Source organism: Setaria viridis, chromosome 1 (assembly GCF_005286985.2).
Source record: "Setaria viridis chromosome 1, Setaria_viridis_v4.0, whole genome shotgun sequence".
NCBI lineage: Eukaryota > Viridiplantae > Streptophyta > Magnoliopsida > Poales > Poaceae > Setaria > Setaria viridis.
This window is the reverse complement of record NC_048263.2, coordinates 6,583,033-6,590,944: the sequence shown is the minus strand read 5'-3', so window position 1 is coordinate 6,590,944 and position 7,912 is coordinate 6,583,033.

The window sequence follows — 7,912 nt, the reverse complement described above, 5'->3', positions numbered from 1 at the left end:
TATGGTTTCTTTAATATTGAAAAGATCTCTTTTGAAAGAGTTTCTGCGCTAATGGCGGACGGTCCGCCAGTCAAATGGCGGACGGTCCGCTAAGGGCCACCAGAAACTATTTCAGCCGGGTGTTTGAACCGCGGACGGTCTGCAGTTCATTTAGCGGCCAGTCCGCTAAGGGCCTCCAGAAACTATTTCTGCCGGGTGTTTGAACTGCGGACGGTCCGCAGTTCATTTGGCGGACGGTCCGCTGGGCGCGGACGGTCCGTGACTTGTACCGCAGATGATCCGCGACCCCATAAAGGTTCTTCTCTGACACGCATTAAATGCCAATAGAGCCGTTGGGCTTTGTACTGCGGACAGTTCGTGTCTTGTACCGCGGACGGTCCGCGGTTTCCCAGTTTTGCACGAAATTTTACTTTAACGGCTAGTTTTGGTGGTGGGGGTTATAAATACCCCCCCACCGGTTGTTGGAGCTTTCTCTTGGTTCTTTGGACTACATTTATGATCTTTTGAATCTCTCTCCACTTCTCACTCACTTGCATTGAATTGAGATTGCTTTCTAGTGAGTTTGAGAGGCTTCTAGTGCATTGCATTGATTTCTTGAGCTTTGGAGCACTAGAGAGTCTTCAAGCAAGCGTCAATTGACTTATTACTCTTGGAGGTTGCCACCTCCTAGACAGCTTGGAGCTTGTGGAGCCGTTGGGCACTTCAAGGAGATTGTGAAGTTGCTCCAGCTATTCTTGTGAGAGGTTTTGTGCTCACCTCATCGGAGTGGTGAAGAGCAACTCTAGTGGAAACAAGGTTTGGAGAGGTTCTTTGATTTAATTCGGCTTACACATGAAGCGGTGTCTTGATAGAGAAGCGATTTAATCATTGAATCCACCTCAACGTGGATTAGGGGTGACCGGCAAGTCATCGACACCACGGGAAAACATCGGTCTCTCTCTCTCGGTTGTCTTCTTGCTCTCTACCTTCGTAGTAGTACTTACTTCAAGTGAATGCTTTCATCTATCTTGTTTTAATTACTTGTCATCCTAGCTCGTCTTGACATACCTAGTAGTAGATTTACTAGTTGTTGCTTATCTTGTGGGTTTCTAATGAAAGTTTATTAAGTTTTATGCTTTAGCTTAAAACCGCCTATTAACCCCCCCTCTAGTCGGTATCCTAGATCCTACAAGTGGTACCATAGACAAGGACTCCGTATTTTAAGGGTTTAACCATCCTGGAGTAGGATAAATGGCTAGTGAGAACAATGTTCATGTGGGGAAGCCACCTTTTTTTGATGGGAATAACTATGATTATTGGAAGACTAGAATGATGGTGCATCTTAAGGCTATGGGCAAGAAAGTGTGGAAGATTATTAATGAAGGTTTTGTGATTCTTTATGATAAAAATATGAGTGAAGCTGATGAAGCAAATGAATTATTAAATGATCAAGCAATGAATGTGCTATATGGGGCCCTTGATGTGAATGAGTTCAATCGAGTCAAGAATCTCTCAACCGCTTATGAAGTGTGGAACAAGTTAATAGAAATTCATGAAGGGACTTCTACCGTGAAGGAAGCTAAACTTTATGTGTTCAAAGGAAAGTTTAGTGAATTCTCTATGAAGAAGGATGAAGATGTCTCATCCATGTTCAACCGGTTGAATGAGATTGTGAATGAACTCAAGAGTCTTGAATTTAATGTTCCGGATGAGGATTTATCTCACAAATTTCTTAGGTGTCTCCCGAAGAAATATGATACAATTGTGACATTGATAGTGAGATCAAATTTGAAGACTATGACTCCTACACAAGTGCTAGGTGAAGTACTCACTCATGATATCTTCAAGGAATCACAAAATAAAGCACATGGTGTAGTGAAAGAAGAGGAGAATAAAAGCATTGCTATAAAGGCTAAGTCCTCAAAGGAGAAGAAAAACATTGAGAGTGAAGATGATGATTATGATGATTCCGATGAAGAAATGGCATTGTTTGTAAGAAGGCTAAGAAGAATCATGTAGAACAAAAGCTTCAACAAAGGTCAATCATCAAAGAAAAATCCTTTTGAAGACAAAAAGTGTTTTGAGTGCGGAGAAATTGGTCATATTGCCGCAAATTGTCCGAACAAGAAGAAGAATAAGGGCAAGAAATTTGATGACAAGAAGAAGAGGGAATTCTATAAAAAGAAGAAGAACGGGCAAGCCTATTATGTTGAATGGGATTCCGATGCAAGCTCCGACTCGGAAGATGATGAGGATGATAAGTCTCCAAAGGTGGTCGCCAGAATTGCCATCAAGGAAGCTCCATCTCTTTTCTCCTCACCTTTTTGTCTAATGGCAAAAGGAGAAATAAAGGTATCATTCGATGAACTTGATCATGATGACTATAATGAGCTTACCTATGATGATCTTGTTAACATGCTTAATGAATCCGATGACTACATGCGTAAAGAAAAGAAGAAGTTTAAGGACTTGAGGTTGAAATTACAAACACTTCAAGGAACCTATGAGGAGCTAAAGACTTCTCATAAGAATCTAAAAGAATCTCATGAGAAGCTTGAGGAAGCTCACAATTCTCTTCTTGCGCATGAAGCTAAGGAGAAACTAAGCATCGACATAAAGTGTGCTATGAAAAATGATATTTCTTGCATGCCTAGTTCTTCAAATGCTTGTTATAGTGATATGTCATTCATAAGTAATACCTCTATGAGTGACTCGGATATCATGATGGAGAATGAGAAATTAAAGAAGGAAGTGGAATGCTTAAAAAATGATTTGATGAAGTGCTATGATAGTAGAGCTCAATTCAAGCATATTTGGTCAAGCCAAAAATTCATGTTGAATCGTGAAGGGCTAGGATATATTCCTAAGAAAGGAAAGAAAGCTTTCACTCACAAAATGATCACTTTTGTCAAAAATGAAGGCAAGTATTGCAAAAGGTGCAAGAATATTGGACATATCATGAATGAGTGTACAAAGAAGCAAGCCGTATCCTTTGATGCTAGTTATGTCCTTAAGAAAAATCAAAATGGAAACATTATTGCTAAGTATGTTGGGTTACCCACATTTGGTGCTAAAAAGAATGCCATTTGGGTACCGAAGGTCTTGGTTTCTAACATCCAAGGACCCAAACAAGTTTGGGTACCTAAAATAGCTTAATTCTTTTTGTAGGTAGACTACAAGTCTGGAGGAAGACATTGGGTAGTTGATAGTGGATGCTCTCAACATATGACCGGTGAAGAAAAAATGTTCTCTTATCTTGATGATGAAGCGTCCGGATATGATAATATTACCTTTGGAGACAATACCAAGGGTGAGGTAAAAGGATTGGGTAAAATCACTATCTCAAATGATCACTCCCTTTCAAATGTGCTATTAGTTGATTCTCTAAAATTCAATTTATTGTCGGTTGCTCAACTTTGTGATCTTGGTTATAAGTGCACTTTCACTAGTGACGGTTTTGAGGTCACTAGCATGGATGGGAAAATGTGCATCTTCAAGGGTTTTAGGCATGAAAGCTTATACCTTGTGGATTTTTCTTCGAGTTATGCCAAGCTAACAACTTGTCTCTTCTCAAAATCCTCTATGGGTTGGCTATGGCATAGAAGATTAGCTCATGTTGGAATGAAACAATTGAATCGTTTGTTGAAACATGATCTAGTAGTTGGCTTGAAAGATGTGAAGTTTGAGAAGGACAAATTATGTAGTGCTTGTCAAGCCGGGAAGCAAGTGGGTAACTCTCATCCATCCAAGAGCATAATGTCGACCTCAAGGCCATTGGAGCTATTGCATATGGATTTGTTTGGTCCAACCACATATAGAAGCATTGGGGGAAATTGCTATTGCCTCATGATTGTTGATGATTATTCAAGATACACATGGGTTTTCTTTCTTCATGACAAGATGGACACTTGTGACATTTTCAAGAGATTCGTGACAAGGGCCAAAAATGAATTTGACCTTAAGTTGAAGAAAGTTAGAAGTGATAATGGTAGTGAATTCAACAACACAAGAGTAGAAGATTTTTGTGAAGAAAAAGGAGTCAAGCATGAATTCTCAACCAAGTACACATCGGAACAAAACAGCTTAGTTGAGAGGAAGAATAGGACCTTGATCGATATGGCAAGATCAATGCTTTCGGAATATAATGTATTGGACTATTTTTGGGCCGAAGTGATTAACACCGCATGCCATGCATCAAATAGGCTCTATTGTCATAGATTCTTCAACAAGACACCATATGAGCTACTTGTTGGAAGGAAATCCAATATATCATATTTTCGGGTTTTTGGATGCAAGTGCTATATCCTAAGGAAGGGTACTCGGTTGTCAAAATTCCAAAGCAAATGTGATGAGGGATTTCTTCTTGGATATTCATCTTCTAGCAAGGCATATAGGGTGTACAACAAATCAAAGGGATTTGTTGAGGAAGCATATAATGTGGAATTTGATGAAACCAATGGGTCTCATGAAGAAAGAGAGAATTTGGATGATGTGAGAAATGAGGGGTTGAGTAATGCAATAAAAACAATGACTATTGGAGATATCAAGCCTAGAGAAGAAAATGAGGAAGATGATGATCTATCCATCTCTATAGAGTGAATCCTCCAACTTCTATCACTAATATTCAAGAAGAACACAACAATCAAGAAGTTGATGATGGGATTCCTCATGATTATGGTCAAGATGACTCTCACATATCTCCATCTACATCAACTCAAGAACCTATTGCTCAACCAAGAATAAGCCATCACATTGCAAAAGACCATCCAATTGATCAAATTGTTGGCGACATTAGTAAGGGTGTTCAAAATCGTTCTCGTGTTGCCTCTTTTTGTGAATTTTACTCTTTTGTATCCTCTATTGAGCCTAATCATGTAGATGAAGAACTCCAAGATCCTGATTGGGTGAATGCTATGCATGAGGAACTAAATAATTTCACCTGAAATAAAGTTTGGGAATTAGTTGAGAGACCCAAGGATTACAATGTTATAGGTACAAAGTGGGTCTTTCGCAACAAGAAAAATGAAGATGGGGTTGTTGTAAGAAACAAAGGAAGACTTGTTGCTCAAGGCTATACTCAAGTTGAAGGATTGGACTTCGTTGAAACCTTTGCTCCTGTTGCAAGATTAGAGGCTATAAGAATCTTGCTAGCATATGCATGTCATCATAATATAAAGTTATATCAAATGGATGTCAAAAGTGCTTTCTTGAATGGCAAGATTAGCGAACTAGTGTATGTCGAGCAACCTCCTAGTTTTGAAGATGTCAAGAAGCCGAACCTCTATGTATACAATCTCTCAAAGGCCCTCTATGGTCTAAAACAAGCCCCCCGTGCTTGGTATGAGAGGCTAAGAAATTTTCTCATCTCTAAGGGATTCAAAATTGGGAAAGTTGACACTACACTTTTCACTAAAAGGATTGGCAAGGATATCTTCATTTTCCAAATATATGTTGATGATATCATCTTCGGATCCACTAATGAAAGCTATTGTGAAGAATTTGGAGAAATGATGTCTAGGGAGTTCGAAATGTCTATGATTGGTGAATTAAGGTTCTTCCTTGGTCTTCAAATGAAGCAATTGAAGGAAGGCATATTTGTGTGCCAATCAAAATATGTGAAAGACTTATTGAAGAAGTTTGGGATGGAAGATGCAAAACCGAACAAGACCCCTATGGCCACTAATGGGCATCTTGATCTTGATGAGGGAGGTAAACCGGTAGATTTAAAGCTTTATAGATCCATGATTGGTAGTTTACTTTACCTTACCGCATCTAGGCCCAACATCATGTTTAGTGTATGCATGTGTGCAAGATTTCAAGCCGCTCCTAAAGAATGTCATTTGATGGCCGTGAAGCGAATCTTGAGATATCTAAAGTATTCACTGAATATTGGTCTTTGGTATCCAAAGGGTGCTCAATTTGAATTGGTTGGCTTTTCGGATTCCGATTATGCTGGTTGCAAGGTTGATAGAAAGAGCACTTCCGGAGGTTGTCAACTTCTTGGTTGATCTCTTGTATCTTGGTCATCAAAGAAACAAAACTCTGTAGCACTTTCTACCGCCAAAGCGGAATATATCTCGGTGGGAAGTTGTTGTTCTCAACTATTGTGGATGAAGCAAACTCTTCTTGATTTCGGCTTGGATTTCAAGGAAATTCCACTCTTATGTGATAATGAAAGTGCTGTGAAGATTGCTAACAATCCGGTTCAACATTCTAGAACCAAGCACATCGACATTAGACATCACTTTCTTAGAGATCATGTAAGCAAAGGGGATATCAAAATTGATGGAATTAGTACAAATGACCAATTGGCGGATATCTTCACAAAGCCATTGGATGAACAGAGATTTTGCAAATTACGTAATGAGCTTAATGTCATTGACTTCTCAAATGTGGCTTGAAACCAAACACAATTTCTTTTTATGCATCATTCATTTCTTTCATGTCTAACTCTATATTTGTGTTGTTGCATTTTTTTTCATCTCATGAAAGACAATTTTCCGATGAGCCATGAACCCTTGATTTTATCCCCAATCTTTATCACAAAAGAAGATTGCAGAAAAAGGGAAGAAAAGTTTCTGTCTGAAGTGGCGGACCGTCTGTGCGCTTCACTGCGGACCGTCCGAGATAGCGATCGCGGACCGTCCGATAAAAGAAACAGAAACTTTTTAGCCGACAGTTCAGTTTTTCCCCAACCGACGGACCGTCCGCTCTATTCCCTGCCGACCGTTCGCGACGGGGGCACCACAGTGGACCCGCGCCTCATGTGCCTTATCTAGACAGGTCTTGACCCTTTCTCCCCCAACCGGTCAAAACATGTTGTCTTTCATCGCCTTTCTCCTCCACTTCTAGAGGAAGAACCTCTCCTAGGGTTAAGCTTTGGAGACTTTCCCGGATCGTCCGAGGAAGGATTCTGGACCGTCCGTAGGATCCTCACCATGACTGGACGGTATTCCTTCGATCTCTTTTGGTTTTCTTGGTTGTTCAATGAAGAAGAAGGACGGTTAGGGTTTCATGTGGATTTGTTGATTTGTCCATGGATAAGGGTTTGCATGTTGGGGATTCATCTCTATATTCTTCTGTGAACTTTCTCAATCATCAGTACCATTGGAAATCAAGAGATTTGGGGGAAGGATTTTCATGTTGTTCTAGATCTCGAGGTCAGCCCGATGAACAGCGGACCATCCGCCGTTACCCGATGGACCATCCGCGGTTCCTCGACGGCTGCCCAAGAGCCCTAGAATCTTAGAGATACCAGCAAGTGTCATTATTTTTGTATCATTGCATAAACTAATAACATATCTCTATATCATTGACAGTGGCCGTGTTGGTCGTATCACAAAGGCCTTGACTCGGAAGCTGAAAAAGGGAAGTTCATCTAAGCAGCCTCGGTTTGAGGATGATGGGGATTCAGGAGAAGAGGATTCTAGAGATGATGATTATGCTCCCAATGATGCCGAAGTGGAATCCTCAGCGGCGTTCTCAATGCATGTTGATGAAGAAATTGATGAAGATGAAGATATCAATGAAGTGATTGATGTGACCCTACACACAACACCCAAGGGAAAATGGAACATGGAGACCTACTCCAGAGAGAGGACACCTTATCAATTCATTCTTTCCCGTACGACATCCGACTTGTTCTTTCACACTCAATGTAGGGATACGAGGTAGGCTACACTAGCGCAAATCAAAATTTTCTACCGCGTATAACCAGGAAGAACTGCCGTATAAGGATCACGGGATTACCACTCGACGCACTACTGGTGCGGAAGATGTAGATTTGCGTCGATGCAGTGAAGACGATCACGTAGTCGTACGTAGTCGATCAACGTAGTCGTACGTAGTCGATCACGTCCAGCAGCTCCTCAGCAGCTCGTCTACGTGCACAGCAAGACCGCCTCTGGTACCGTGGCTCGTCGTCGGCTCGTCG